Source organism: Ovis aries, chromosome 7, assembly GCF_016772045.2.
Source record: "Ovis aries strain OAR_USU_Benz2616 breed Rambouillet chromosome 7, ARS-UI_Ramb_v3.0, whole genome shotgun sequence".
NCBI classification, from domain to species: domain Eukaryota; kingdom Metazoa; phylum Chordata; class Mammalia; order Artiodactyla; family Bovidae; genus Ovis; species Ovis aries.
The window spans coordinates 66,490,649-66,498,158 of NC_056060.1; positions in this window are offsets into that span (position 1 = coordinate 66,490,649).

Genomic DNA, 7,510 nt, shown 5'->3' on the forward strand with positions numbered 1-7,510 from the left:
ACAGAGGAGACACAGGCCTTAGAAGGTAATGAAATAGATTGATGATACCACTTGACCAAGCCAAGCCTGAAGCCAGGAGACCTATGTTCCATGAATTATTCAGTGGCATAAGCAAATAAATGATGCTTTAATTATGTTAGCATGACTGAAATTTCTCTCATTTTAAAACAAAACATTTCTGACAAGTATCTGCCTTATCTTTAGGATGATGAGGATTTAGCCTGGGATACAGTGAAAATTAAGTTGGAACCAAGTAGTGGGTGTCAGTACAACTAATACATTGAGAACACACTTATAGCAAGGAACACCTAAGGCAATTTCACAGCAATTAACAGGGGCTAACATTTAAAAAGCATTTCTTCTCTTTCATAGGGACTTTGACATTTGAAAATGAGATTTATTTTACTGTAGAGGCCCAGATAGTTATGACATGAAAACCACAGTTTTCAAACATGTTGGCTAAGGTCATTGGAAAGCACAGCATGATCAAGCAAACTTGAGGGAAACCCAACTGTTTTTCAAGTGTTTGGAGCTAGAGTGGAATGAATCAAATGACAAATCTCTTTGCCCTTTCACTTTGTCATAAAAATACTAAGTGCTGAGTCTTATCATCAAAATGAACGTGTCATGATACATAATTTATTTTAGCAATGGAATAATTTGCAACCTTTATGAATTGGTTACACAAGACAGAAAAAGAAAAATAGCAGTGGCTTGAACAGGACAGGAGCTTATGTCTATTTCAAATGAAAGACATCTAAAAGCAAGGAGACTGGAGGTGCTCTGGGGGCTCCACTAAGTTAGCAGAGACCCAGGCCCCTCTCAGCTCTCTGCTCTGCCCTTCCTCATGTTATGAAATGGCTTCTTGAACTCTAACCATCAAATCCTTGCTCCAGGCAGCCACATGAATGTAGGTACAGAACATTAAAGATATTCCCTTAAAGATACTGCCCAGAAGTCACATGGAACTCTATGGCCAAAATTTGGTCACATGGTTTCTCTGCACTACTTGTATAGTCTGGTAAATTTAGTCTTTCAGTTGGGGGGCAATCTGCCCAGCTGCAGAGCAAGGATTATATTACTCAGAAAAGAGAGAGAATAGATATTTGGGAGGCGGGCATGTGACAGAATAGGTTAGGAATTCAGAATCGAGGGTAGGAATACTGAATTTTTTAAGATTAAAAGATGTCAAGACTTCTTAAATTCAGTATAGTTGAAAGGAAGCTATTGAATTGTTCATGATGATGAATATTTGGGCTCTAATTTTTGTGAAAAATTTCATGTTCCAGTTTCTTTTGTCTTTCACAAAAGTCAAGTCTCCAAAATGCACACACAAACTAGACATTTCCATTACCCAGGGCTTTTTATTCATTGCACAAGCTAGGCTATTCATATGTTTGCTCATAATGGGTATAAATTGAGACCTTAAGATAGAAGTAAAATATGAATATGTTATTTCCTCCCTTACTCTGCGTATTTTCTAGTTCTTCCCTCTTTGCCAAATGAAAACAAACCAATCATAGCTCTTAGATGCAATAAAATTTAATTTGGTTTAAACATTTGGATGATGGCAGAAAGAGGAATAATGCCATTTGGAGAAGGCAGACTTAATGTTTTGTCTCAATCACTCATTGTTTATCAACCTACCACCACCACCTCCCTCCCTCTCTATAAAACTCTAAAAGGCACTTTATAGGAAGAAAAAGTCTCTGCCTGGAACTGTGAGATGATTCTGGTATTTGGCTGTTTGACTGGCTGACTGCTTGGTAAGAGAAAGATCAAAGACTTGTAAAGACCTCCAGTCAAGATGTCAAAATAGGTTCATGCTTTGATGTATCCAAGTGTGAAATGTAGCAAAATGGCTTTATTAATATGAACCATATAAAATTGCTAATATGTGACCATTTGCCAACCAATTGGAAATTTCATATGAAATTTTTCATTGGAAATTTTCATATGAAAGATTTCAGTCAAATATTATTAAAAGAGAGAGGAAAGAAAATAAAAATGGCATAAGCCAAGATCAAAAATAAGATAAACATGAGTTAAGACCAGATTTGGAAAAGAATTGCAGAGTAATGAAAGGGGCTGAAATCACTAGCCTCCATGAGGTCCTGGATTCATACAGTGATGTACCAGAGTTTAGTTCTTGTAGGTAATGAAGACTTAAGTGTTTCGTGCATGATCCCTAAAACATTCCTTGATCCTGAGAGGAATCTGAAAAAAGCTACTTTCAACTGCTGTTTAGGGTAATGGCTCTTGATAAGCTGTAGGTCTAGAAAGATAGGAAGACCCAGAGACAGTCTCCCAACCTGGAGCCAAACTAAGCCACTGACTAGCTGAGTAAATCTGCCCATTGTCAATATCATGTCAGGGCAGGAATACTGAATTGTTATCATATGACCAGATCTAGGATCTGAGTAATGATATCCACAGAACCACTGTACAAGGAAAACTGAGCACAGAAAGAGAGAGACAATCACTGAAAACTGGTGTGCAAAGTCAAATTCCAAAATACATAAAGATATTTAATGCTAACAAAGATAGCCAACCTTAAAATCTTTAATGTGAAGTTATTTGAGGAAATTGATCTTTTAAATAAAAATTTGATCAAAGACTTCAAACCATGAAAGAAAGCCAAAGATAAGTATTATAAGAATGGGAAAAGAAATTTTAAAAATCAAAAAAAACAGTTACTGAATAAAAACGTAATAGATGCAGTTTACTATAGATTGGAAAGAATGAAGAAAAGACAATGCATTGGCAATTTCATCTAGAACACAGAACTTAGAGACAGAAGTTGTGAAAAAAGTTAAATGTTATAAGATAAACTAAAATTCTCCAACATGTGTTTAATAGAAGTTCTTGAAAAAGAAAAGAGAAAGAATAATGGAGAGTACTTGTTTTAAAACATAGTAACTTTGACTTCCAGTTAAAAATGAATATACTGCTGCTTCTTGTTAGGACTACCAAAATGACAATAAAACCATTAAAAGGATGTAAATCTGCCAAGTTATAGATGGGAGAAAAGAAAAAGGCACAAAATTTCAGAAGTTGAAAAGTAAATAAATAAATAACATATTTGGCATATGGGAGTTTATTAAATCTAATTTCAAAAGAAGAAGTCAACAATAAGCTAATTTTCACCTCAAAATACAAGAATGGTTCATAAATTTGAAGACTGGTTAACTCTAAAAGGAGAATTAATTGAAAATCTTCATAAGAAGATCCCCCACTGAAATCTGCAAGCTATAAGGCCCAAAATCCAACCAATCAATCAAACAAAAACAAAACAAAAAAGGACAAAGATCCCTTCTCTCACCAGGTACAGCCAGGTTATCACCTCTCCTCACTCCCTAGAAGAAGACTGGCATTTTTCCTTTTGAAGACATTTACCAAGACATTCTGGAATTAGGGGAAAGCGGTACTGTGAAATAGTTCATTTCCAAGTACTGAATAAAAAATATTTTTAGATTGAAAAAATCCACTAATTTCTACCTTCCCTCAAAAGAAAAAGTCCCATGTCAATCTGTGTTACTTTGAAATTTCTAATGTAATCACACACTATTTTTTTTAACTTGAAGTATAAAGTATTAGGAATAATAAGACTTCCCTGGTGTCTCAGATGGTAAAGCATCTGTCTACAATGTGGGAGACCTGGGTTCAATCCCTGGGTCAGGAAGATCTCCTGGAAAAGGAAATGGCAGCCCACTCCAGTATTCTTGCCTGGAAAATCCCATGGATGGAGGACCCTGGTAATCTAGTCCATGGGGTTGCAAAGACTCGGACACGACCAAACGACTTCACTTCTTCATAAAATGTTAGGCATAAGAAGCTTTAAACTGCTCAAAAGCAAATTCTAAGAAAATGATTTCCAGTCTAAAATTATATACCCAGCCAAACTATCAGCCAAGTATGAGCGTGGCATATGTTTAAACGTTGCATTTAAAACATACATAGTCTCAAAAAATTTACTTCCTTGTACCATTCCTCAGAAAGATATTTGAGGATATGCTCCTTCAACATTAGAGCATAAACCAAAAAAGGAAGAGGCATAAGATCCAGAAACAGAAGATTCAATTAGAAAAGAGGAAAGGGGAATCCCCAGGATGAGTAGGGGAAATTCCTGGATGACAGCTGCCAAACTGGGAAGCAACCAGTTCAGCCTAAAAGGGTAGATTGAAGTACTCTAGGAAAGGTATCTGTAAAAAATAAATGAAACTACAGATTACCTGATGTATGTGATCATATTTAAAGATGCTTTACAGTAGAATAATTCTAGGTACATATAAATCTAAGTGAATAAAAGAACAAGGCAATACTCAAACAAGAAAAATAAAAACTTTTAAAAGAAAAAGTATAATTTTAGCATAACACATGGCTTAGTTCTGAATAATATAAATACTCTGTGTGGTTCAGCAATGAATGTATTATAACTACAGTGAGTCTCCTACAGGTGAACACGTTCTATTCTGAGAATGCATTTGTAAATCCGATTTGTTCATAAGTCCAACAAATTTACCCTAGGTATCCAACAAATACAATATAGTACTGTACCTTAATAGATTTATAAAACTTTTCACACAAATAATACATTAAAAAAAAAAAACAAAAAATAAACATTTTTCATCTTACATTGCAGTACCTTGAAAAGTACAGTAGTACAGTATAACAGCTGGTATAGAGTGAACAGACAAGAGTTACTGACTGGAGGAAAGAGAGAAAGGTGGGAGACAGTAAAGCTGAAGGGTCATCAGCAATAGGAGATGGAAAGCAAGCTGCAATTTCATTCATGCCTGAAACTGATGGTGCAGATTGTGTTTCCTTGCTGGATTTAATTCTATCCACCCTCTTGAAAAAAAAGATCCAGGGACATCTGTAGTAGTAGCTCTTTTTTTCCACATCATATTAATAGATGACATGGTAGCAATGAATTACATTCTGAACAGCTGCTGTGACCTTCACATACCATTCTACACCTTGTGCCTCAAAAACTAACAGTGCCTCCTCAAATAAAGAGTATCCCCTTGCCATTTCCTATGTCATGAATCTCTTCAGTTACTTCTTCATCTTATGTCTTTTAGCTTTTTTTTTTTTTTTTTTCCCCTGATGGGGCTCCAATTCCACCAAGTCTTCATTAGCAAGCTCCTCATGTTGCATAGTAAGGAGTTCCCTGAAGTCATCCTCTTGCAGATCTACACAAGAGCACGACCACTTGTAGAGGATGCATACATGTGACAGTGTGCACTGGAAACATGCACTAACTTATGTGATTGGATATGCGAACACGTGTTCTCATCTTTGAAAGTTTTCAACTTGAAGGTTCATATGTAGGGGACTTGCGGTATGCTAGAAAGAGAGAGACTGCAAAATATGGGTGAGGGTTTAAGAAGGAAAAATTCTTACCTTTCAAGTTAGAAAGTTAATAAATCTAAAACAAAAGTCAATAAATCATTGTATATGAATGTTATTTTCAATAATAGAAGTAAATTCAAAAAGAAACAGCTATCTTACTCAGCTATTAAAAAGAATAAATTTCAATCAGTTCTAATCAGGTGGATGAAACTGGAGCCTATTATACAGAGTGAAGTAAGTCAGAAAAAAAACACCAATACAGTATTTTAACACATATATATGGAATTTAGAAAGATGGTAATGATGACTCTATATGCGAGACAGCAAAAGAGACACAGATATAAAGAACAGACTTTTGGAATCTATGGGAGAAGGTGAGGGTGGGATGATTTGAGAGAATAGCATTGAAACATGTATATTACCATATATGAAATAGATCACCAGTCCAAGTTCAGTGCATGAAACAGGGCACTCAAACCCAGGGCACTGCGACAACCCTGAGGGATGGGATAGGGAGGGAGGTGGGAGGGGGCTTCAGGGTGGGGGACACATGTACACCCATGGCTGATTCACGTCAATGTATGGCAAAAGCCACTGCAATATTGTAAGGCAATTAGCCTCCAGTTAAAATAAATTCATTAAGTAAGAAAAAGAAAGGGCTAAAATATTTTAAAGTGGAAAGTGGCTGCTTCCAAGGAGTAAAAATATCAGGATTGGAGAGGTATGAGGCAGGAAACTGCTGGTTTTTTATTAAAAGTCTTACAGAAATATTTTGCTTTGAAAATTATATATATGTATTTAAAATATGTGTTTTTAAAAAATTTTTTGCTTAGATAAAAAATGAACTTAAGAAAACAAAGACAGTCTCTGAGAACAGTATTCAGTAGGATCAATAAAAATAAATCTATTCCTAGACATGTTACTGCAAAAGAGCAGAATCTCTGGGGTAAATAGGAAGTTACCAAACCAAAGAAATAAAAGTTAGACTAACAGAAGACTTGTCTTTAGGAACATTAAACTCTTAAGAAACTATAACCAGAACACTATGAAGCTATCATTTCAAAGTGCCGAGGATGGAAAAGTACTATCAAAATATGTCTGTATCTGTCTAAACTATCATTAAGGAACAAGACTAAGACATCTTAAAACAAAGGCTAGTGGGATATATCACCTACAGATACTCACTAAAAGAACAAGTAAAGGATATACCTCAACAAAAAGAAATGTGAACCCAGAGAGACAATGAAAAATTGATATTTGGAAATTGAAACAAATATTAGTTATTTATTTTAAAAAATAATTAATTTTGTGCTTTAAAATAAGGTAAAACTAAAACTTCAGGAAAAAATAAGATGATGGTGGGGGAGTGTTAATGGACAGTTAAAACTTGCCAAATTCCTTATGTCTTCAGAAGTGGAAGAGAAACATCAACATTGGTTTACATTTACAAAATTCAAGACTATCCACCAAAAGAACAGAAAGAGTAATGCTCATTTTCTGCTGGAGTGTAAGTTTAAACAACAACTTTATAAAGCAAGTTAGCAATACTTGGAAACTGTACAAGCTCTATAACACAGCAATTCCACTTCTGGATGAAGATTCCAGAGAAATTCTCAAACACATGTACAGGAGGCAAGTGGAAGAAGATTCATTGTCACATCATGTGAGAAGTGAAAAGCCACCTAAATCTCCACCAAAGAAGAATGGAACTCAAACAGGGGCTCTGTGACAATCTAGAAGGGTAGGATGGGGAGGGAGATGGGAAGGAGGTTCAGAAGGGAGTGGACATGTGTGTACCTATGGCTGATTTTTGTTGATGTGTGACAGAAAACAACAAAATTCTGTAAAGCAATTATTCTTCAATTAAAAAATAAAGTGGCAAAAACATTTTTAAAAATGTCTTATTCCTGTGGTGGAATATTATATAGCAAAGAAAATGAATGGCCTTAACTAAAATCACATGTATAAATCTCAAAAAAAAATTGAGTAAACAAGTTGCAAGATATGTACAAAATGACTATTTTTATCCAGCTTGAAAACACACAAATCAATACATCTTTAAGTTGTTTATATGTAGTAAAGGGAGGAAAGCATATGGAATTAAGGAGGGGTACTCAGGTGGCTTCGTTTATGTACATAATATTTTCTTGTTTTG